General features: G+C 34.2%; 1 long non-coding RNA gene and 1 other non-coding gene across 2 annotated transcripts in view; one reads left to right on the forward strand and one right to left on the reverse strand.

The window, feature by feature from the left end:
- Positions 1-1,276: 1,276 nt before the first annotated feature.
- LOC123456975 lies at positions 1,277-1,402 on the forward strand. The gene has a single exon (XR_006634831.1). It is a non-coding gene; the product is annotated as a small nucleolar RNA SNORA27 (small nucleolar RNA).
- A 3,196-nt stretch (positions 1,403-4,598) lies between these two features.
- The window catches only part of LOC123456699, an 85,582-nt gene continuing 63,907 nt past the window's right edge, over positions 4,599-26,273 (reverse strand). Inside the window, exon 4 of the long non-coding RNA XR_006634626.1 lies at positions 4,599-5,356. This is a non-coding gene — a long non-coding RNA (uncharacterized LOC123456699). The remainder of the gene's footprint in view (positions 5,357-26,273) is intronic.

Here is a 26,273-nt window from a genome sequence, read left to right on the forward strand (position 1 = left end):
CCTCTCCACTCAAGCAGATCAGGAAGCTATACTGACAGCAACTTGGTAATTAGATTCTTTCCACTCACAAGGAAAATAGTTTCTATTTTTACTTTGTAGTTACGAAGTTTTTGAACAAAATAGGAGTTCTTATCAAAATTGGATCTTGATTTTGAAATCTGCATTTCTCATAAACTTTCAGCAAGAGTCTACCACAAAATGGTTTTGAAAAATGTTTCTTTCCTTACATACTAAATGACTTTCAATAATATTTTTGAACCAAAATTGTAACCAGCTTCATGAAAATAATATTCTATTGTATGAATGAGATTTTTACTTGTTTTAGATATCAGATAATCAAGTGATCTAGTATGGTTTGCAAGGTGATTCTGGAACTTCTTTGTTATTCCCAATCAGTCATAGTTCAAAAGGAAAAATATGCAGAATTCAAACCTAAACAATTCAGTTTGAATATACCAACACGGTTAAAGCATTATACAGTACATTTCTATTTTGCTGTGAGCCAGTAAATTCGTAGACCTTTACCATCTGCTAAATAACATTGGTACAATGCATTTATTTAGTGTTTCTCAAATTTGTATGTTCACATGAATCACCTGGGGATCATGTTAACAAACAAGTTCTGATGATTCAGGAGCTGAGTGTGAGACAACATTTCTAGTAACTTACTGCATGAAGCTTAAAACATTCTGATATATAGACCACAAAGTCAACAAATCAAAGTGAAAGTTCACATTGGGAAAGTATTTTGCACATTTATTTGTGTAAATTCAATGCCTATTACATGGAAGGGCACATCTTTGGTGTAAAATAAATCAATCTATGGACTGTTTTGGTTTGAAAATATTCTAGGGCTGGAGAGATGGCTTAGCAGTTAAGCGCTTGCCTGTGAAGCCTAAGGACCCCGGTTCGAGGCTCGGTTCCCCAGGTCCCACATTAGCCAGATGCACAAGGGGGCGCACGCGTCTGGAGTTCGTTTGCAGAGGCTGGAAGCCCTGGCGCGCCCATTCTCTCTCTCTCCCTCTATCTGTCTTTCTCTCTGTGTCTGTCGCTCTCAAGTAAATAAAATAAAATAAAAAATTTTAAAAAAAGAAAAGAAAATATTCTATATATTTTTGACTGAGTGCAACAAATGGTGAATACTATCCTTTTTAGTATCCAATATATATAAATATATGCTTTTGAAAAGTACTTAGTATGAATTACTATAAAATTTAAATAAAAATGAAAGACATACCCAAATTAAGTTTGCTTAATGATATTAAAAAAATTTCTGGTGCCCCCTTTCACTTTGCCAATTGGACTTATGTCTTTATTGGCCATTCAAGTGGGGCAAAGGAAAAACCCTTTAAAACCCAGGCAAACTTAGTGTTTTTCTTGTAACCTGTCAGGGGAAACATTGAAAAAAAAAAAGAAAAAAAAATTCTGTTCACTCCATATAGGCATAAATGAAATATCAAAGAAATGCTTCTCACAATGGATAGCTAGGTGAACAAATGAGCTCATTTTGATTATTTTAAGTAACATGCCTGAGAGTTTACTGACAAGAACATGGGCTACTCATAGGCAGCTGCATCTGAGAAAATCCAACTCATCATTGGCGATGATTCATGAAATCTGTAGCATTGCCATTTCCTGCAACATCTAGGCAGTTCCACTGAAGAATCTTTTTTGCCCAAGTAATTGTTTTCTGCTCATATATAACATCAGAAAAGCCCTCATGAGACTTCTTTCTTGAATTTCTCATGTCTCTTGAGTTTCCTGCAATGCCTGAGTCTTGTGAATCTGCTTCCTGCCCCCATGAGGAAAAGTTTATTTTAGAAGGAAATACACAACAAAGTCTATTTTTCATACTACAAACTACAAAATTTTAAGTTTTGTGATTTTCTCACTTTCATGTACAAAGTTATAATTCAAGAAATTATTTGATTCCCCAGTTCCCACGTAAAGCCAGTTGCACAAAATGGCACATGCATCTGGAGTTCATTTACCCATATTGATTGGGCTGGAAAGATGGCTCCATGGTTAAGACTCTTGCCTGAAAAGCTTAATAACACAGGTTTGATACCCTAGTACCTTCTTAAATCCAGATGCAAAAAGTGGCACATACATCTGGAGTTCATTTGCAGTGGCTGGAGGCCCTGGTGTGCCCATTATCTCTCTCTCCTCTGGAAAATAAATAAATAAAATACTCTTTTTTAAAGAAATGAGTTGTTTCCTTACATATGATTGCTTGATTCTGTAACACTGAGAAAGGATTATGTTTCTTTCAATAGGTAAATCACTTATTAATGTTGATACCAATATTAAGACACATACCACTCTAACAATATATGTTGAAATTTTTTATTTGTTTTGTTTTGTTCTTTTACTAAACTGACCACAATGACTAGATTGCCTTGTGAATCTAATTATAAAGGAAGATAGCAAGAGTATGTAATGTCTGAGCAGCTAGGAGACAAATCTCTATGAAAGATATTTTCAGAATTGTGTTAATAATTTCAAAAAGACATTATCTTCTAGGTGTGACATTTTTCCAAGTTTATGACTCATGTCACTGTCATAGATTTTTTTTTCTGTTTTATGTCTACTTTCTTTTGGCTAATTGTGACATGGTGATTTTAGGAAAAGCAGCTATTAAAAACCTTATAAAAGAATTCATGATTCTGCTCTACTTTCAAATAATTCTGTCAAAATTTGATTTAGAAGTGTGTAACATAAATGAACCTGTTATTTTAATCATACAAAATGACTTTCAAAATGAGATGGGAGAAGAGTTGAACAAAACACATTATATTCAACTGGCAATGTGAGAAACCATCAGTGGTTTAAATAACAATATTTAATGTTTGCATATTTTCTGTAAGAACTCTTTATGCCATTGATACCATAAGGACCCTCCATTTTTTCTGTATTTCATGGAGGTTTGGTATTTTAATTCTGAAGATACATTACGAAAACTAAGAAAGCACCATCATTGTCAAGAAAATCAAACTTTAAAACCTCTTAGGGTTGGTCAGAGATTTTTTTCTTTTGTTATTAAATAAGAATGAAAGTGAATCTTTATGTACTTGTAATATTTATAGTAGCATTTTATGTCATAGGTTTATGAAATCATTCCAACTATTTCATTATTTTACTGTTTATAAATAAAGACTACTTTAAGAAATGTCAGGTACAATGATAATAGTAGACATACAAATGATTCTAAAATGTATATCTTTTTCATATTGTTTAAAATCTTCCTCCACTACTTGGTGTAAAATACATAAGGAGAGGTTATTTTGTTTTTGGACCCCGGTTCAAGGCTCGATTCCCCAGGACCCACGTTAGCCAGATGCACAAGGGGGCACATGCGTCTGGAGTTCCTTTGCAGTGGCTGGAAGCCCTGGTGTGCCCATTCTCTCTCACACTCTCTCTCGGCCTCTTTCTCTGTCTGTCATTTTCAAACAAATAAATGAACATAAAACAAAAAAATTTAAAAATATATTAAAAAAGTATTTACATGTTTAATTGCTACTTATGTCTGTCACTGTTAAAAATAAATGATAAGTAATAGACATATAGATGGATAGGTTGAAAGATTGTTAGATGAATATAGATAATAGAGAATAGATAGATAAATGTAAGATAGATACATAGATAGATAGCTAATTGGTAGACAGAATAGTAGAAAATAATGTGATTGGATTTCAACATTGATAAACTTCAGTATTTTGAAAAAAAATTAAAATAAAATGAGCAGTCAGTATACATTTCAAAGGAAATTTCCCCTATAATTAACTTTAGTTTTCTTCTTAAACTTTAATATAAGTCATAACTTATTCTCTATTTAATTTAGCAATGTGTGATATTACCATGCACATATATAATAATTTTCTGGTGTTTTGGGCCTTGCAGTGGTGTAGTTTATATATGCAAAATTTATGCATATTTAATATATAAATCATGGTCAATTTGGAAAAATATCCATGATACCTATGGCATAATCACCCCAAATAAGCTACTAAACATGTCTTTTATCTGTAAAATTTTCTTTGTATTTTTTGCAATATATGATCTTATACCATGTTTAAGGTACATACAATTGTATTTTTAAGGTAGAATCGCAGACACTATGGAAAATAGTACATGCAAAGAAAATGAAATCAGTATGTGCAGAAGCCATTTGCACTTTTGTGTTCATTGCAGCCCTATTCATAATATTTTACACATAGAAAGAACCCAAGTATAAACAGAGAGAGAAGTGGTAAATGAAAGCATATATGGGAGATATTTAGCATGACTGAATACAATTGCCTAGAACTCACCTACTCCTCCACAAAGAAAGAGCAAAATAACAGGTATGCAGATATATTTTCATGTATGTAACCTTAAGACACTGACTATCAGTTACTGCAGTAACTCAGAGCTGTCTAACAAACCAAACTTAGATGTAAACTTAATGGCACTTGGATATAGTCTAAGAACTCAGAAAGCTGAGATAGGTGAATCATGAGCTCAAGGCTGCCCTCAGCTACACGGAAAGATCATATCTCAAATAAAACAAACTAACTGTGGCTTGGGCCTACTAAATGTTCTGTATTTTAGGGGATAGTTGCCACCCTCAATGAAACAAATGTTTACATAGTTGTCCTCTGAGACAAAGGTGATACTGGAGACAGGACTTTTTTGCCCCATTCCCTATCTCCTATTATAGTATTACTGAGGAAAATATTCTGAATATATAACCAAAACTTTGAAAGAAACCTTGAACTTTAGCCAACTTCAGTTCAATAAGAAAAGAGACAGTATTGACTGAGGGAGAACACAGGCTTCTTCTTGAACAAAGAAAAGTGCAAGCTTTTATTTTTATTTCTTGGATTGCCTTTGGTCAGGTGAATTTGTACTGATAATGATTCTGGTATGTCTTAAGAATCTTCTTCCTTACATAAGATATAGCTCAGTCCATTGTCCATGGACTTGTTTTGTATGATTCATGTTTTTAAGGTGTATCTTCTATTGGATAAGCAGGGAAGAGCAGCAGAAGACACATATCCTGAGTTCTTCACTTTTAATTGGTAACTGGATATGGGATAAGGCTAGGAAGCTTACTTTTCTTTGTCCCAGCATTGACCTATACCTGTCTCATTACTTTCTCAGAGAATTTTACTCTTTATTCTTAAACAGAAGAGGACAAATATTTCAAACTTGTAACTGTTTCTTGCTAACATATGTACATTGCTTCTACTTATCCTTGGAGGTGAAAAAATATCTTACGGTATTGTCTAGAGGCAAAAATTTGGCATATGATCCTCAGAGCAGGATAGCATAAAAACCATGTTTGATCTGTAGTTTAACTTGGAACTGCTGGAGTCTGAAAGACATAAATGTTACAAGTATATCAAATAAGAGGGCTCATAGTGGAGAGGAGTATTCCTAAAACCACAATTGAGAAGAAAAGATTGAATAAGGTTCATAATTATGCAAGCCAGTTGTAAAATACCTGAGATTACAGATTGCCTCATGTTTAGCCCTCAGTAATTTTTTTTTCTATGACAGTGATGTTGCCATTTGAAATTATGGTGTTTTACATTATCTGTCCATAGGAATTAATGTATTTGCATAATTTAACTCAGTAAGCAGAAGTATACATGTAGTTGGACCTCTATCAAAGGAATATTTAAATGCATATCAAAATAACAATGTAAATATAATAATACAGAATGAAAGATATATGCCTAAAATGCTAGTGGGACAAGTAATCTATAGCTCTCATCTGGCAAGGCTTTTTCCATTTTACTATTAAGCAACTTTGTAACTGATCTCATAGTCCATCTTATTTCATACCATCTTCATTTGAAAATTAGAGAGTATTTTATCAAAATATGAATCAAGGGTATGAAGTAGAGGACTCACTATACCAGTAATCAACTAATAAGTTATTACAAAGATTTATTAATCTGCCTTTGTTTTGCCTGTAAGCATTCTGTGATGGTTAAGTTTGTTTCAACTTGATCTGTTTAGGAATCCACAGATATTCCTCATAAGTGGGTCTCTGAGGTTGCTTCCAGGAAGGATTAACTAAAGGAGGAATCCTTCCCCAAGGGTGAGCTCTGAGTGGGTGGCTCCTTTCAGAGGGGAGGCTTTATCAAAAGAAACTCTGGGAAGAAAAGGATTCTCCTCCCCTCCCACCTGGCTGCTCCAGGTGCTGCTTGCTGCTCTCCAGTGTGGACTGAAGACCAGTGTGGTCTGAAGAGAAGCATCTCTCCTGGCCACCTCCAGGCCTTCAGTGCCGGATTGGGACTGCTGAGGCATCCAGCCTCATGGACTGAGCAGCTACCAGGTTCCTTGACTCTCAGACCTGTAGTCTGCTATTGTTAGACTGCATAAACTAAAACAATAAATTCCTTTTTAATACAATTCATTTTATCAGTTTTGTTCCTCTAGAAAACCCTAACTAATATGTATTCCTTCTTGGACATCTGGAAAACTAGTTACACCAATTTTGAAATAAGATTAATGAGTGTTAATTTTAAACTTTGGATATTCAGTTATTTTGCAACTTTGGATTATTAAGTGAAACAAAAGGACATTTGACTTTTCATTGAGGCCTATTCCTTTATTTAAGATAACTATACTTTTCTTAACCAATTTACAATGTGCGTAAGTACTTAATTCTGAGTTGTAACCGTTTCAAGATTAAAGTAAACTTTAGGGGGAAAGTTAACATACTAAACAAAACATCAAATAAGTAAAGTTTTAACCAATTTTAGAGCCGTCCTAGTATAAGGCAGGGCAACAGGCAGAGCTATATCCCAGAAAATAATGGCTTATTCAAAAATCTTACTGACAGTGATACATTTGAAATTGATCCCTACCTATTGTCAGAATAACATTCTATTTAGGAGTATAAGAAACATGCTCATTATACATTGTTTGCTGACACTATCAGAAGATCAGATAATTCAATAACACATTTGATATATAAATCAAACCAAAAGGAAAAGAGTGTTCAGAATTTTCATTTTTTTGTGGAAAAGGTTGTCAAAATTTATGTGTTTATTTGGAAAGCATTTAACTCACTCAGGCTCTAATTTTTCTCCAACAAAACATTTAATATACCACAAAGTTAGTAATAATTAGTAGCATATGTGCATATAAGTCATTTAAATATTAAGTTAGCATGAATTTTGAAGCAAAGTTTAGAGCCTGTGCCTCATTAAGATAATTAGAATTATGTGGTTCTGTGTTTATAAGGTCTTCATAGATTAACAAAAATCAAAGAATAGATTTAAATTTCTTACAAGTTTAGGGGATAGTGTTAGAGACTAAACCATAGTACTTGCTACATGAATGCATCTCATTGGTTTTAGTCATGTCAAGCAGATACAGAGCAGGTTTGAACTGGAAGGACTCTCTGCATGTTGATTTTTTTAACGGTGTTCACTAGAGTAAAAAGAAATGTCAAAATTTTATTTACTGTGTTAAAGTCCCAGATGCAATGTATTGTATATAAATTATGGTACTTATTGTTCACCTTATACATGTTAAACATATATGACTTTAACTTTACATAATTTTAGTCAATATGTAAGTAAAAACCTCTGTATATCTCAAGTCATAAATGTATAGAAGAAATGATATAAAACCTTCAGGAAACTCCTGAGCCAGCTTGCCTGATTCAGGCAGCAGGGGACAACAAAGGATTCTGACAAAAATTGTTGAAGGGCTGGAGAGATGACTTAATGGTTAAGGTACATGCCTGCAAAGCCCAAGGACCCTGACTCAATTCTCCAGGTCACACATAAGCCAGATGAACATGGTGGCACACATGTCTGGAGTTCGTTTGCTATGGCTAGAGGCATGGGTATACCTATTCTCTCTCTCTGTTTCTAATAAATAAATTTTAAAAATTAAAAAAAAAAGTACAGTTGAAGGTGAGAAACAACACCTACAAGTTATCTTCTGACCTCCATACACATGCCAAGGCATTTGTGGGCACTCATTCACCCTCATACTCAAAAAAACCTTGTTAATAGGCCGGACATGTTGGCGCATGCCTTTAAACACAGCACTCAGGAGGCCGAGGTAGGAGGATCACCGTAAGTTCAAGGCCACCCTGAGACTACACAGTGAATTCCAAGTCAGCCTGGACTAGAGTGATAGAGTGAGACTCTACTTCGATAAAACAACAACAACAAATTTGTTAAATTATAGCTCATTTATTCATATAAAATCTCTATTAAGATTTATCTTCTATGAATCTTCTGTGGTTTGCTCAGATATTCTGCAAGTTATTTATACCCCTATATTTTCTAGCTTTCTTTTTCTCATGTGGAACTGTCCACTCATTTTACTTTAGGTAAAATATATTGCTTTATAAATTTCTTCCTTCTCCAAAACTATTATCTGTCTCATATGAAAATACTAAAAGGAAATAGTTTGGTTTGTTTATGTGTTGTAGCAGACATCAGTAGTACATGTAAAGAACCTAGAATGGGGCTCAGAGGAAGCAGAAGCAGGGAGGAAACAGTAGGAAATAGTAGACATGCATGTAGAAGGACAGAACACAGGGGATGGAAGGGTCTGAGGGAAACTGGGGTAAAGGCAGGTATCCCATGTTGAAGGTAAGAGCAAATCAAGGAAGACAAGGAGGCCAGAGTTTTACAGAGAACAACTGGAATCTATGAAGAGGCAGGACAGACTTGCTCTGTTGTCTTCAGAGGCAGCATGAGCTTGCACATTGCTTGATCTTGGACTTCTAGAATCCATAAATAATTGCAACAGTAAGTTTCCATTGTCTCTAGCCTCCTAGTTTATGAATATGTTACAATAGCTTTTGAAAAGCAATTCACTAAATAGTAAATATTTTAGCCCTCCTCAAAAAAGTACAAATGAATATTTGTATGTATTTGGTTATATTTATTAATTTTCAATGTATAATATTTAATTATGACTTTCAGCGCTAAAGAGTCAAGGTGAAAAAGCACATAAAGTATTTCTGTTTGATAGTTACAAAGTAATCCATTGATAGTGAAGAAAAAGAATGGTGAAATGAACAAAAATTTCAGTGACTATAATCTTTCTCACATTAACTTCCTTTACCTAGAGAACAAAATTGTGTATTGATTTGATTTTATGATCTAAGTGTTAAATATCTACTTCTAATTATAGTCTTATGTGAAATACAAACAAAAACTAATTTGCATTATTAATGATGCAAGAAATATAATATTTAGTCTCTTAATATGGGTAATAAAGATAAAATCATGTCAAATTCTCTTTACCCTTTTTTTTTTCTTTTGAGATAAAGTTAAAATGATAAAACTTCTTTAATTAAATGCTTACAAATTACATGTTTCTGCCAAGTAGAAAATAAAGTGGGGATGTTGTCTGAGATCGAGCTGGGACTACAAAGATTCCATTTTCAGTTTTTGAGTCCCAAGGGAGAAATCAAAGGGTTCCTTTCTTTCAACAGTTTGGGTGAGATGATATTTTGAGATGTTGACAGCTGCCAAACTACAAAGCAGTAAAGGAACTCCCATACCCTACTGAAGAAAGTCACATTTTTTATCTGCAAGAATGTTTCTGCGTGTTTGGGTCTTTTCCTCCTAATGATTTTCTTTTATATATATATGGATTTTCTAAGAATGTTTGCCATTATTTCAGCCAGAAATAAACAAGCCAGTGCTTATAGTCACATTGACTAAACCATGTTTTCTTTTAATATCCTGTTCATGTGTAGTTTTGGATGCATGATGAAAATGAAAGCCTCATGTTAACTAATCTGAAAGACCATTTATCATGTAAATGTACAAGAGATAACTGAACAACTCACTAATCTGGTGGAATAAGTTTTGGTGAAAGGAATTATCTTATTTTCTTAATTCCATATTACATTATCCAAAAGATAGGATTCTAGAAGGTGCTATACCTTGACACAAAGAGAAAAACTGTCAACTATCTATATACTTACTAATGCACAAAAATCTGAAGTTTCGAATGTTGTAATGATTAGTATATTAAGAAAATTAAATACAAACATGGCTTACACTTTCTTAGTGATTATCCAACTATTTTTAACTAAGTTTGGTTTATAAGAAACTGTGGAAAACTCAGCAATGATTTATAGATAAAATTTGGTCACTGGGTATGGTAGCATATCTTGAATCCCAGCACTCAGGAGGCAGATATAGGAGGATTGCTGTGAGTTCAAGGCCAGCCTGAGACTACATAGTAAATTCCAGGTCATCCCGGGCTTGAACAAGACTCTACCTCAAAAAAAAAAAAAAAAAAAAAACTTGATTTATAAAGTCAATGATTCTTCACTAGCTATGAACTCTGGGTCAGTTATTCAAGCTCCCAATCTTAACTACCTTATGTTTAATGTATATGCAATAATACCACTTGACTCACACGATTCTGAGATGCAAACTCAACACTTTCCAACTACACACTAAATGGACTTAAACATAGTTCATGATCCATAAATGATCAACTTCACTAACAATTAAACATAACATTCACTGTTTATCTTCTAGGGAGCTATTATAAATCCATATAAATAATTGTTTTAATAGGAGATTTGCTACTAATTTTATCATACATTAATGATACCAATTACTATGGTGTTTATCAATGGTCATTTTATTGGCAGCATTTTACTTTAAATTATACTGTGAAGAGAACTTCCCTCATTTAAATTATTTTTGTATTAAGTTATTCATTTATATTAGCATATTCTCAACAAATACTATTTCATTCTATGGATTATAATGCATTGCTTTCACTATTATTTTCCAATGTTTTAAATTTCATGGCTAGTGACACTTTCAATTTGGATTCTCTAGGTAGACTCCAACATTAATTGTTATATTTTAGAAAAAAAAGTCTCACAAGATAATATTAACATGTAGGCAACTTTATTTGGGTACTTTTCTGGTGTCAAAAAATGAAGAGGTAGTGTATTTTAATTATTTCTAATTATTTTAATTGTGAATCTATTCCCAGCTTAGCCAATCATGATATTTCAATAAGTTATTGCTCATTGCTTCTCCTCAACAGGTTTTTATCAGTAAATGAGAGTACATAGCAAGCTTATGTCTCAATAAAATATATGGTATGATATTAATATGTAATTTTTGTGTTTTTATGTATTAATTCAAATAAATTTAAAAGAACATATATGAAGCATCTTTGGTATGTTGTGGGAGAAACAAAATCATTTGTATGCAATTATATTTCTTTCCCAAATAAGATATTATGATCTAATTCATGATTTTTTAATTTTACTTAAGATCACCTTTCATTATCATACTTTATTTCTAGATTCAGAAAAACCACCTTACAAATTATGACCAAAGAAAGAAAATTGTTTTTTATGATTATTAAAGCCCTTTGTGCAGAAGCAAATAATTATTCAGTGGTCACCAGAAAGTGCATATACAATTTATAGATTTTTTTACATCTATTTTAATGACAATACACATTCAACATTAATTGTTTTAATTAAAGAACATTCTCCAAGCTTCTCCTTCTACCACAATAGACATAGCCAATTAGACATTGACAATTTCCTTAAAATTTTTCATGAAAACTAAAATATTTAATAAAATATTAGTTTTTATGTTGTGCTGGGCTTGCTAGCCTATAGGGCAACATCATCATTAATCAACTTCTTTCAGGAAATATAATTAAATTTTCTATTGATATAAAGGTGCCATGCCTGTACAATCAGATCTTCCTTTATATTTTATGGGGAATTTGACATCATATTTATATCTAAGACTCAGCTCTCAAAAGTACATTGACCTGCTACAGCTTGGAGTTATTTAGAAGGCTTTGTTACTCACTGAGCTTAAATCTCTCAATTCACAAACCCCTCAAGGAATTTAATTTACTAGAGCAAGCACTGTTTCCTGCTTTCATTTTCACATGCCAAGTACCAGACATTCAGAAGCAAAAAAGTGTTCATTTTCAAGGGATCAGTCTTGTGGCTGCTTGGATTTTAATTTATTGTCAGTTTATAGTCACAATAAGTAGATTCATAGATGCTTCTAAACAGATACATATTCATCTCCAAGATTTTACAGTGTGGAACACCATTGATAAGCAGCATATGAGGACTTCAGTCTTCTTGGTGCCAATATCCAAAAGCAGATGCTGCCCCAATGTACAGAGCTCACCACATATTTCCAGTCTTGTAAACAGCATCTGGAGTCCAGTACAGAAAAGAAGGATGTGACTTGCAGCTGGCTGAGGCAATTCAATATGAATGACTAGAAAATGCAAGAGCAATGGCAAGCTTTGTACTGTCAGCAATGATGAAAATAACAAATGACCATGTGTAGTCTATTTTACACATTTTACACTACCCAGCTTCCTTGTGAGCCAACATTCCTGTGGAATAGGGAAGCTTCCCATTTTCTAATCATGTTGACTAAGGCATGGGTGTATTTCAAATGTTTCCCCAGCCCTTTTTACATTAGCTGAGAAATAAATATGTGCTTCATAGATTAGTATTCTGAGAAAAAAAATCAATGAAGAGCAGAGATTTGGGAATAGACATGACAGAATTCTTAACAGCTGTTCAGCAAGAAACCACAGGTTATGAGATCTACAGCTAGTAATCCTTTATTTCCACTGCTCTGTATCCTTGAAACTTTGAGGGCCTTGTACTATATAAATAAGAAGATAACAATAGTCATTTCTAGAACAGATGAAAAGTGTTTGAAGAACCCAAATCCGATTTATACTTCAAAATCAGTTCTCATCTGGTTCCTCCAAGACTTTGCCAGGCCACTTAGGCTCAAATGCATATGTCCTCCTCTGAACTTCCTGCCTTTACCACTCATTGTGATGCAGGCAGACAACCACATTGTCTTAAATAACTTGCCCATTTATAGATTTCTGTTCTTTTGACTCTTTTATTTTTTAGCTTTTTGCATGTCTAAATATATTTTACTTCTACACAGCAAGGCTCTGTAGATACACCAAATTTTCATACTTTTTAAGGTCTCTCTTAATACTTATTGAATGAAATCTATACATATATGCATAGTCTCTTTAGTATAAGTATATTGACAAATAGAGAATAATTGAGATTTAAGAAATATGGAATGTACTGAAAAGAAAAGTTTTGTTTGGTACTAGAAGGATAATTAATCAGTCAAAAACTAAAGCACATAATATAAATTTATGAATCTTAGGATCTCTACTTGGTTACTTTCTTAAACATGTTTTCATTTTTAGTTAGTACTGTTAAGTATTACTGCATTCAGTTTTCATATAAAGTTAGTATTGTCTACAGTGACCCTAAAGCAAGTCTACTCTAGTAATTATCCTTCTGTTCTTTTTGTCTTTAAATCTTATCAACATTTTCACTATTCCTGCAATATAAATGAGCTGCTTTGCTACATGAGTTTTTTTTTTTCTGATAAATTAGAGTTAGTGTTCAGAAACTTCTTCATTTGTTAGAGGAGATTCTCAAATTAAGTAATTTTAATAAAATAAATATCCCATTTATATAGTTAGATTCACTTGTCAGACCAAGAATATTAAAAATAAACACAAAACAATAAATTTTAATATTCAATAAAAAACAAGAAGCAGTAGATATTAATATTATTCTATATTTAAGCTCTTTTTATATTGCATAATTATATTTACTGCTTTAAACACAAATTCTTTTAATTTTCAAAAGAAACTTATGAAAATTATCAATCTTATTTAGTACCATTTTACAGATAAAAATCTGTGTACAATATACAAACTCCTATTGCCATATTTCCTAACCAGAAATGCCACAACTTTAACCCCTAAAACACACAGACACACAGACACAGACACACACACACACACACACACACACACACACATATGTATATGTATATATATACACATACCCTTGGCATATATTTTAGTATAGCCATTTATGATCTTATTTATAAATGATTTTGGTATGATGGAAGGAAATACCATTGGGTTAAGCAAAGCAAAGACATTAAATTAGGCATCTCCTAAAGGTGCATATGAGATTTGAATTATTGAGACAGAGAAGACAGACTCAGCTATGGCAGATGAGGAAATCTAGTATGAAAACCAAAAGTTCCTTAAAAGAATTTGGTAATATACAATAAGAAATTTTGGGAAAATAGTACAACTTGCTTCAAGCCTTAAGTGAGGTATGTTATTTAATACTTTAAATATTCGTAGACTTTTTCACATAGCCCTCAATATTACCCATTATTAATCAATAGCATTAATTAAATTCAGTTAATAAGATTCATAGTGTAATGATATTGGGTCTAATCACTTATGAAAATATAAATAATAGGTAGATAATTGGCTCTAAAGAATTCTGTCACCAACTAGTAGAGTCTCAGTCATCTACAGGTTAGACAAGAACATCAAACATTTTATAAAGGAAGTCAGGACCTCATTTGTAAAGATAAAGGGTCAGTGAACAAAAGATGCATACATAGAAAATGAAGGCAGGAGTCTTGTTAGTAAAACTAGCATGAATTGTTACCAGACAAATAGCAATGATATTTTATCCATGCTGAAACTGTACAGTTCCCTCCTAGATTAGATCATGTTACCTATTAGAAATTGGGAACAGAACTAATTTTGTGGGCCAAAGAAGTCCTGCTTCTAGGAATATAGAAATACAAGGGCTAGGAATGAGCCAGACAGAAATATTTTATTTTTTCTGCTTTTTCAAGCATAGCTGATCTTTATGATATTGTATAGTCAACATTGACAATTTATATCTATAATGTCTTAGAAATTGAGGTAAGAGACATGAGGTTATTAGGGAAGGTTTTGGAGGAAATGTTTTGGCAGTTACTTGGAAATTATTGTGAAGACACAGTGAATGAAGTTTAAGTATTAAACCAGTAAGTAGCCAAATATACCATATGTTGAGAAATAAGACTGAGGCAGCTAACAGAAGACAATTCAATCAATAAATCACAATGGAAGTCAAGGTTGGAAAGTCTTGGCAGATCAGTTCAATTATAACTCAAAGTTTCCTGAGAGGAAATCTGTGGGCACAAACATGCTAATGTTGGAGTTTTCAAGTGGTACACAAGATTACCAAATAAGCAGAAAATGTACTCACAGACTGGGGACAAATTTCACTGGACAAAGAGGATTGACACTAGGAGTAAATTTTACTCCTTAAAGAGATGGGACTCACAGATCCTATTACAAAAATGATAATCCTCTATGTGATATATTAAATAATTTTTCTTCAAAGAGTTATGAGAGCTTGCATAAATATATGAAAATTAAATCAGCTAATTTTTTATTATTAATTTATATTTTATTAATTAGTTTTGTACTCAGTGAATACATTCAAGTCGGTACCATTGTTAGGTTCGTCCATATCCTACACCCTCCCCCTGCCCCCTCCTTGTTGAGATATATGGGTCATGCATTGTGGAGTTAGCCCAAAGTTATGGGTAGGAGAAATGTCTCTGTGTATCATGACCCAAAGTGTGGCTCTGACATTCTTTCGGCCCCCTCTTCCACAAAATTTCCTTGAGCCACATTGTGTTCATTTTGGGTCTGCTTCAGTGATGAGGTGTTGGGAGCCTCTGTGTCTCTGGTTATCTGATTGGGTAGGAGTTCATTGTTCTCTGTGTTGATCTCCTTCACCCCTGCGCTGGTACCCAGTTCAGCAAGAGAACAACACCTTTGCTTGTTTTGCCAATTATTCTTAGTTTCAGCTGGGGCAATTTTGAGGTCTGATGGGGGTGGTTCTCTCCTTAAGATCTGCATCTATCTGAAAAAGAGAAGCAGATTCTCCAAGGGAGAGTAAAGTTAGCACAAGACAAATGAGATAACCTTTACTTTTGTATAAAGAATTTAATATGTGTAGGCCTTCTTGGAGCCCATGATTGGTGGTAGCTTGACACTGGAAAGTGGGCTTATGTTTGGGTATGGTTCCGATTTGTTTCCTAGCTCCAGTTATGGGTCCCCTTCCACTGAGGGAATCAGCCAAATCAAGAGCAGTTGGTTTCCCACCATGGCTGTGCACCATTAATGCACTTGTGTGAGCATCACCACAGGTTATTTGCTGCTAAGTAGGTTAGACCGTGGGTTTCATGGACAGATATTGGTCATTTTCCCCCAGTCGCCCAGGTAGCACCTTCTGTCACTAGATGTGCTGACCGTCTGGGGATTGACTCTCTTCCTGCTTCCAGCCATTCCATTCCATTTTATGTGTCAACTGCATAAGGTGTCTTCAGCAGTGGGGTCTTACCACTAACCTTTGGTGGGTCATCAAATACTCTGAAAGAAATCTGTCTTTCTTTTAGGAAACATTGCATGTATCTCTGATCAAAAGCTCATTGTGGATGATAGACACATGCTGGTACTGGGAGTTACAGGTCAGTGCCTACTAAGAGAAGGAAGAAAAAGATAAATAATATCAAAGAGTGAGGGAGGAGAGAAAAGCTGTAGAAGAGTAAGGTCAGTCTTCAACATACCCTCTCCAGTGCCTTGTGGCTCAGTTGTGCCCTCTAGGGGCCTGTAGAAGTTTCAACCATTTTGTCTGCCTTTTAGGATGTAGAATTTTATGGTACCATTGTCTTTTGGGTCTAGATTTGTGTCCCCCACCCTCTCCCTTTCCTTCCCCTCCCTCCCTACACACCTTATTTTCTAGTCCTCAAAATGCTTGCTGGATATGTCAGCATCTTGGGTAGATTCAGGTTAGTTGCTGTAGATGAGTGAGACTATGTGGTGATTTTTTTTTTTTTCTGTGATTGGCTAAGTTCACTGAGGATGATCTGTTCCAGGTTCAACCATTTTTCTTCAAATTTCATTGTGTCACTTTTTCTTACTGCTGTGTAGAATTCCAGTGTTTAGATATACCACATCTTAGTTATCCATTCTTCTAGTGATGGACATCTGGGTTGATTCCAGCTCTTAGCTATCATGAATTGAGACACTATAAACATGGTTGAGAAAATCTCTCTGTACTGAGGTTTAAATGTTTTAGGGTAGATGCCCAGTAAGGGAATAACTGGGTCTGTTGGTAGTTCTATAGTCAGCTTTTTTAGGAGTCTCCATATTGCTTTCCAAAGTGGTTGTACCATCTTACATTCCCACCAACTACAGCCAACACTTCATTTGAGATTTACAAAGAAAGAGAGTAATGAGCCATACTTTAAGATTGCATTAGATATGTTTAATGAGAGTAAACTTCTAGAAAATATTTTCAGTATTTCACCAAAAGAACTCTTAGTGATGACATTTTATTTTAAAAAAATCCATGGTAGGTGGGCTGGAGAAATGGTTTAGAGGTTAATGCACTTGCCCATAAAGTCTAAGATGCACAAGGTAAGACAGGAGTCTGGAACTCATTTGTGGTGGCTGAAGGACCTGGTATGCATATTCTCTCTCTGCCTCTTTCTCCAATATATAAATGAATGCAATATTTTTCAAAAATATCCACGTGAACTCATGCTTTAAGTATAACTACATATATATTTAATATAATATAAAGTATAATGTAATGATATAATATATATATTTATTTAAGTATAACTACACATATGTGTATGTATATACATATATAAATATATATATATATTTGTATATATGCTAATATACAGAAATATTTCTGTACATAATATACCCATATACAAATAGTATATACCTTTTAAAATAACAATGATAATGTGATGGTTTGGTCTAAAAAGTGTGGGAAATTCACCTGGAATGTCTTACAAAGATGAAAGCTGAAATGTAACCTCCATAGTTATTATAACGAGAGAGAGCGAGAGAGAAGAGAGAGAGATGTATTTACATGATACTACATATATGTACTTTCCCCAAATCTTTCAATAAAAAAGACAGGAAAGCAGCAATCCCCAAGTATAAATGAGTAATCCTAGCACCCAAATCTCTATTATTAATTATAAATTTCTAATAAAAATGTAGTGACTGTCAAAAATATAGAATCGTTTTTCAACAGCATCCTCTAGAGGGCTTGCTTTCACTAGTGTGAGGAGTTGTCATGATGGAGCTTGCAAGGATGAAAGTTGAACCAATGTGACCAACAGAAAGAAAAATATATATTCTATTAAATTACAACCCAGTACTAAGTATCTATTAAATCCAAATAATGGACAAAATATAAGAAAAAAGAATAAAACTTTTAATGGAATTCAAATTTCTAAATGAAAAATAATTAAATAAATATAAAATACCATGAGGGCTGGGGAGATGGCTTAGCACAGGTACTTGCCTGCAAAGCCAGAGGACCCAGGTTCAATTCGTCAGGACCCATGTAAGCCACATACATGAGGTGGCACATGTGTCTGGAGTTGTTTGCAGTGGCTGGATGTTCTGGTACGTCCATTCTCTCTCTTTCTCTTTCTCCTCTTCTCTGCCTCTTTCACTCAAATAAATTTAAAAATCTTTAAAATATTACCATGAAAACATTACAGATGCAATGTCACCAATTACATTTAAAAATAGTGGGTTAGGGCTAGAGGTTTATCTCCGTAGTAGAGCCTAACATGTGCAAGACTGTGAGTTCAAATCCAAGCCCTGACAATAGGAAAAGAAGAAGAAGGAAGAGGAGGAGGAGGAGGAGGAGGTGATGGTGGTGGAGGGGGAGGAGAAGGAGGAGGAGGAGGGGGAGAAAAAGAATCTCACAAATTGCTAATGCTAGGGAGGTGGTTCAGGGATGAAAAATGCTTGCAATCATGCCAGGCAGAGTGTCAATCCAAGCACCTATGTAAGAGCAGAACCCAAAATCACACCCACACAAACACCCTCACACACACCTGTAATCCCAAGATGCTTATGGCAATGTGAAGCAGAGTGAGGGTAATACCAAGATATGTGGTATATGTACATGTGTGTGCAGATGCACACACCCTACGTTCATGTGTGTAGAATCCAGATAAGGTGGAGGTCCTTGTATCAAACATCTGCACCATTTTTTAAATTAAAAATTCCCTTTCAATATTTACATAAAATTTTGATGTATATAGTAATATATTATTAAAATCCTTTATGCATTATAGATCATATAATGTACATGTAAAATATACAGAAGCATATGTATATACATATGAATCATATATAAATTGAAGCAAATATTTGAATATTTAATCTTCATAAGTATCTAGTATTATTATCTAAGTTATATATGTAAGAGAATAAGTCAAGGATGTAAGGTGGCCTTGTGAATTCTCATTGCAAGAAATTAAACTTGGACTAATACACAAATGTGTCTATGCTGAGCTCATTATACTGAAACATAATATGATTTAGATGGCTTAGCAGTTAAAGGTGCTTGCTAGCAAAGCCTGATGGACTGGGATCAATTTTCCAGTTCCCACATGAAGCCAGACATACAAAGTGGTGCATGGGTCTGGAATTTGTTTGCAGTGACAGGAGGCCCTGTTGTGTTCATTCTCACTCTCTGTGTGTCAGCCTCTATCTCTCACTCATTCTCTCTTTCTCTGTCTTTCTCTTTCAAATAAATAAGTGAAAATATTAAAAAAAGAGTGGGTGTCCTGGAATTGCTATCAATATATGTTAAATAATTACCACATCTGATGTAAAATATCCTTTCCCCATGCAATATCAAAGTTATCTCTTCATAAATGTTAGGACAATTAAAAGGGGGTTATGAAAGAAACTCAAGTGCACCTTATTTTTCTCAATCTGAAAATTAAAAAATAAAACATTTCTCACAATATATTTCCCCTTACAAAATGAACCCTTGTATTTGCAGTATGATTTAGAGTAATGAGAAAGTATGATATTGAGGAATTTGTTGGGAAAACTAATTATGACTTAAGTTAGGACCCAAATAAATGCATTCCAGAAGTCAAGCCATTGTCTAATATTTTTATAGAGAGCACACTGAGAGTTTGTATGCATTATACATGTATTTTAATTCCTAGAAAACCTGTATCATTCATATTTCCATTTTGATTTTAAATAAAACATTTACAAAATAATTGAACAAATTTGTTTCTATCAGTTATAGTACAAATGTTTAACTAACCTTAAAAATATCACTTTTTGAAAGATAAGTTATTTCATTCCCAACCAGATAACCTTTGATTGTACTTTTGGACAAGCACCAAAATATAATAAGCAGATAACCATTATTTACTGAATTTACTACATACTTGGGATTTATAAATTATACTACTTTATCTGAGATAGTACCTAGTAATTTTTCAAAACTACCAATTTAAGTCCAGTACTTAATGGTTGTCAAGTCATCTTACCTTCCTGAATTTTGTTTCATTTATAACTTAGACAACAGCACTAGGTTCTTGTGAAAATCAAATATCCATATATACGTTTTGTGAAATGTATATGGGTGTATGTGGCTGCATATACATTTTCTCTATACTTATATATACTTTTCCAAAATATAATGCATAAAATATTTTAATTAAATTGTTTCAGACATCCTTTCTAAATGATTTCCTCTTTAACTTTTCAGACTCTGGAATCTCCATCTCCAGAGAATTCATCTTTCTTTTTATTATTATTTTTAATTTTTATTTATTTATTTGAGAGAGACAGAGAGAGAGAAGGAGGCAGATAGAGAGAGAAAGAGAGGAAGAGAGTGGGCATGCCAGGGTTTCCAGCCACTGCAAATGAACTCCAGATGTGTGCCCCCCTTATGCATCTGGCTAACGTGGGTCCTGGGGAATCAAGCCTTGAACTGGGGTCCTTAGGCTTCTCAGGCAAGCGCTTAACCGCTAAGCCATCTCTCCAGCCTAGAATTCATCTTTCTTATACACAACCTAATATAATAATGAACTGTATTGTGTCCTATATATGTTGATCTGTACATCCTATCTAGAATATAGGTTTTCTGTAAATTAAAATCTATTTATTTTTTCCTAACCTCAATAGCATAAGCTAACAGAAGAATATTGATTATTAATGTGCTAAATGCACATTAATGTGTCCTTTGGTTTATGATATATTTTCTTATTTAATACATGAGAAACTGAGAGTGAAATCACCTTCAACTTAAGAATAAGGATTATGTGACCTGTGGGGTTTAAATAGTGTACCAAAGTGCATAGATAGACTCTAAATCAGGGAGTTCAATTTAAAATGTGTAGTAAGGGCTGGAGAGATGGCTTAGTCGTTAAGTGCTTGCCTGTGAAGCCTAAGGAGCCCGGTTCGAGGCTCAGTTCCCCAGGTCCCACGTTAGCCAGATGCACAAGGGGGCGCACGCGTCTGGAGTTCGTTTGCAGAGGCTGGAAGCCCTGGCGCACCCATTCTCTCTCTCTCCCTCTATCTGTCTTTCTCTCTGTGTCTGTCGCTCTCAAATAAATAAATAAAAAAAATTTAAAAAAATTATATTATTAAATAAATAAATAAATAAAATAAAATGTGTAGTAAGATTAATTTCAAAGCTATTTTTTCACAATGTCATTATTTTTTCAAACATTTTCTTAATATTAGCTAAATTGTATTACTAAAATAGCAAACAAAATGTCAGGGCATAACACATATATAAACAGCAATATACAAATCCAATATGTTATATGCATATTGAATATAGAAGGAACACTTACATTTGTAGTCAATAGAGTTGGTGGTTTTGCTTATATGCACTTTGTTATATTTTACCCCTTCACTTAAACTCTACAGTCCATTCCCAAATTGGTTCTACAATGTTACCTTATAATTTCCTTGAAGCATAAGAATCACTATTAAAAATTGATATCATGGGGCTGGAGTGAGGGCTTAGCTGTTAAGGCACTTGCTTAAGGATCCAGGTTCAATTCCCCAGTACCCATGTAAGCAAGATGCACAAGGTGACACATGCATCTGGAGTTCCTTTGCAGTGGCTAGAGGTCCTAGCACACTCTTTCTTCCTCTCTCTCTCTCTTTCAAATAAATAAATAAAGCATTTATGGACACATAGTAGGAACTAACAATATTTAGTATATTTACACCATCATTACCTCATGGAGAGTTTCAAGAAAGAACACAGAGAAAAAATATTTTTATTTAATGAAGTTAAAATAAAAACGAAAGGAAGATACGTAATAAGAGGAATAAAAATAACAAGGTTAAAAATAAAGAACTTAAGGAGTAGGGCAACTAGATTGGGAGTAAATAAGGAAATAGGAGAAACAGGGAGGAAAAAAGAGAGAAGGAAAGAAATTAAATAAAGGAAGAATAAGAGAAAAAGGAGAGGGAGAGTAAGAAAAAGAAGGAAAGAAAGAAAAAAGAAGGAAGGAAGGGAGGAAATAAATTCTCTAAGTCTTTTTAAAATCACCATAAGGAAACTGGAAAGATGGCTTAGAGGTTAAGGAACTTGCCTGTGAAGCCTAAGGACTCTTGTTTGACTCTCCAGTTCCCATGTAAGCCAGATGCACAGTGACTTAAGCACACAATGTAGCACATGCGCACAAGGGGGCCCACATATCTGGAGTTCGATTGCAGTGGCTGGAGGCTCTGACACTCCAATTCACTCATTCATTCATTCTTTCTCTCTCTCATAAAAATGGCTAATCTTTTGGGCTTGCCTCAGGGGAAAAAAAGAAACATAACTGGTGGAGAGTGATGACTTAGCAGTTAAGGCACTTCCCTGAGAAGCCTAAGGACACAGGTTCAGTTTTCCAGTATGCACTTAAAATGGATGCACAAGGTGGCACATGTGTCTAGAGTTGTTTGCAGTGGCTAGAGGCCCTGATGTACCCATTCTCTCTCAATCTCTTGCTTCCTCATAAATAAACAAAATATTAAAAATGAAAGCATCATAAATTGGATACTAATTGAAAATAAATACCTAACTCTTAGAAACTTCTGGGATTGAAATTAGTACTTGAGAAGCTCTAAGCCTTTCCAAGCACAAGTGTTTGGCATAGTCAATTATGTCAACAAAAGTTAGTTATTACACATTCTAGAATAATATAGGAAAGCTCACTTCAGGAGATTCTTGAGTTATAGAAGAAGGAAATGGCTAGAACCAGCAACCATATGTTTCCTTTAAGACATCTATGAGGAAGAAGTACTATTGAATGAATGTCCACAGTTTCCATCTGGTATTTTAAATTACTAACTTATATTGTCCTTGTCCAGCAAATGTCAAGGCAAAGTTGTCTTTTAGCACATCCCTGGCAATGGGACACAGAATAAACTGATCCAAACTAAACTGTTATCTTACCCAAATATCAGACTGAGGATATTCTGTGGAATGCCATATAGGAGATAGTATAACAAGCTAGAAACAACAACAAAGAATTCTACTTCATATTGACAAAATTCTTTGAGTTTACATGACCAGATCAGAATAGAGATATTTAACTATGGATTATTGAAGAGTTGTTAGGAAAAAATTGCATGTTAATTCACTCTAAATCTTTGAACTTTTGTTTTTTGCATTCTGTGTGTATGCATGTGTTATGCTGTGTGTATATCTTACTGATCCCAGAGCTTGTCACATTTTACAAGCTGTAGCTAATTTCAGATCTCTTATTCCTTAATAATGATTATGGTTAGAGACCTGTATGGCCATGCCCAGCTATTTATGTGGGTCCTGAAGATCAAACTTGAGCAGGTCCCTGAGGATTCTCAGGATCTTCAGTTTGCACAGAAAGTGCTTTTAACCACAGAACCACCTCACCAGTCCTTTTCAAAACTTTCTTATCAACAAGTTTCAAACATGTACAGTATGTGTTTTGATCATAATCATCTCGAATTACCATCTGTTGTCTCTCCACCACTTGTCCCCTACACTGAACTAGATATGCCAGGGTATCCAGCCACTCCAAACTAACTCCAGACACATGTGGCACCTTGTGCATCTGGCTTACACGGATCCTGGGGAATCGAACCTGGGTCCTTTGGCTTTGCAGGTGAGCACCTTAACTGCTAAGCCGTCTCTCCAGCTCTCACACTACATTTTTATACAACATCTTTTATTCCATAATAACCTAGAAATATCACTTACCAAACCTATAAACATCAGGGCATCAAACAGATTTCAGTAATCCAAAAGTAAAGTAGATGGAGAGCCTATATTAGGAGATTATTTTTGTAACTAAAGCCTTTGCATAAGTTTACTTAAAGGTTTAAGACTTCCATTGACACATTGTCAGTGTTATGGATTCTTGATTTGGGCAAAATTTAAGTCTTCTGCATTACTTGGCTATTAAATGATTCTAAGCTTCACTTTATAAAATATGCTTATCTGTAATCATTCATTGAAAACTCCCATATTAAGTGTCTTAGCATCCCTCTAGTGCTGGGGATTCAACAGAGAAGAAGACAGACAAGATACCTACCACAAAGAACTTTCATTTTAACAGAGCAAGATAAGCACTGCACAAAACAGTGCTACTTTGATAAAATCCAGTCCATGAAGATGTCAAGAAGAAAAAATTTAAAGTTAATAGAATACTGAATTAAGGGTTAAGTTAGATATTTAGAAAGACCTCTCCAAGGAGGTAACATTTTGACCAAAAAACAAAGTACAGATCTCAAATGAAGCCTCATATAGATGGGGGTCCAGAACATGTAAAGGTCCCCAGGGAAGTATGAGTTTTAATAAAAACAAGAAGTCTCAATTGTTGCAGGAGTATTACAAGTGATGGTGACTGTGGAATGAGGATAGAGAAGTGGTAAAGTTCAATTCCTTTATAGGGCTATGATATGTTGTTTATATCTAATTCAAAATGCAATAGGTATAAAGTCCATAGGACACAAGTAGAGACAAGCAAAACCTTAAGATTTTGAACAACAGAACTGAATTCTATGCAGAGACTGGAGAAATAAGGTAGAAGCGATAGCAATCATCCTGAAAAGGGTGGTTCTTGTCATGCAAATGAGGTGAATTTTAAAATGAGAGAAAACTACTGTGTTGGCCTAGTTCTTTGGTTTGCTATAACAAAACACTTTAAAAGAGTAACTGGTAAATAATAGACATTTACTTTTCACAGTCTCAGTGCCAGAAAGTCTGAGATCAGGCTGCTGACAGACCCAATGTCTGGTAAAAAAAAGCACTTTCTAAATCACATATGGCACCTTCTAGCTTCTACCTGTGCCGTCAGTGGTGGAATGCACAAGTGGTCTTTCTTAGGTCTCTTTTAAAAATTTCATTGCATTTTAATTAATAGTATAAATTTTCCTTGTGGAATGAGGAAACCATCACTCAGCATTTCAGTTGTTTCTTTGTGGTGAGAACCTTTCAAAATGTGGTTTTGAGGAACATTCAAATGTATACTACATATCTGTATTTACTCATTGTTCTCTTAGTTAACATTTCTCATTGCTATGATAAAATACGTGGAAAAATAAACTTAATAAAGAAACAACATATGTGGGCCCATAATTTGAGAGGTTATAATCTCTCATGATAGGGAAGGCAAAAAAGTGGCTCACATTGGAGACTTGGGAGTAAGAGACATCAAGCAGCCAGAAAGCAGAGAGATCAGAACCAGGCCTCAACAGTTCTCCAATAACTCACTACCTCCAGATGGGCCCATCTCCAAAAGATTCCACAATTTTTCAAAGCAGTGCCACCAGCTGGGTACTGTCAATAGAGTCTAATAGAAGCATTTCACCCCCACACCACAATAGTCACTATACTGTGCAGTACATTATTGAAGGATGTTCATGATGCCTATCTGAAACTTTGTAGTTTTTGAGTAATATTTTTCCTTTACATATCCATCAACTTCCAAACACATTCCCCCATTTATCAACCCCATAGTCAACAATGCCAATTTTTAATTTTTTTAATTTTTATTTATTTGTAAAAGAGAGAGTGGGAAAATGGACATGCCAGTTCCTCTAGTCACTGCAAAAGAATTCCAGATGCATGTGCCAATATGTGCATCTGGCTTATGTGGGTAGTGGGAGTCAAACTTGCTTCCTTAGGCTTCACAGGTAAGCACCTCAACTGCTAAGCCATCTCTCCAGGCCAACAATCCCAGTTTTACCCTATGCTTCTATGAGTTTGATGTTTATATTTCTCATATAAAATTAAGATTATACAGTACTTGTCTTTCCCTGAATGGCTTATTTCATTTAGTAAAAAGTTCTCTAGATTCATCTATGTTATTGCAAGAGACAGAATTTTCTTCTTTTTAAAGGCTGAATAATATTCTATTATATATGTTTCACATTTCCTTTATCCATCTACTAATGAGCACTTAAGTTAATTCCACTACTTGGATATTACTAATAAGCTGTAATGAGCACAAAAAAATAAGCATAGTCTTATTTAGATAAGACATATATCAAAAAATAATTTGTCATCAATTTCTTTCTTATAC

This window comes from Jaculus jaculus, chromosome X, assembly GCF_020740685.1.
Source record: "Jaculus jaculus isolate mJacJac1 chromosome X, mJacJac1.mat.Y.cur, whole genome shotgun sequence".
NCBI lineage: Eukaryota > Metazoa > Chordata > Mammalia > Rodentia > Dipodidae > Jaculus > Jaculus jaculus.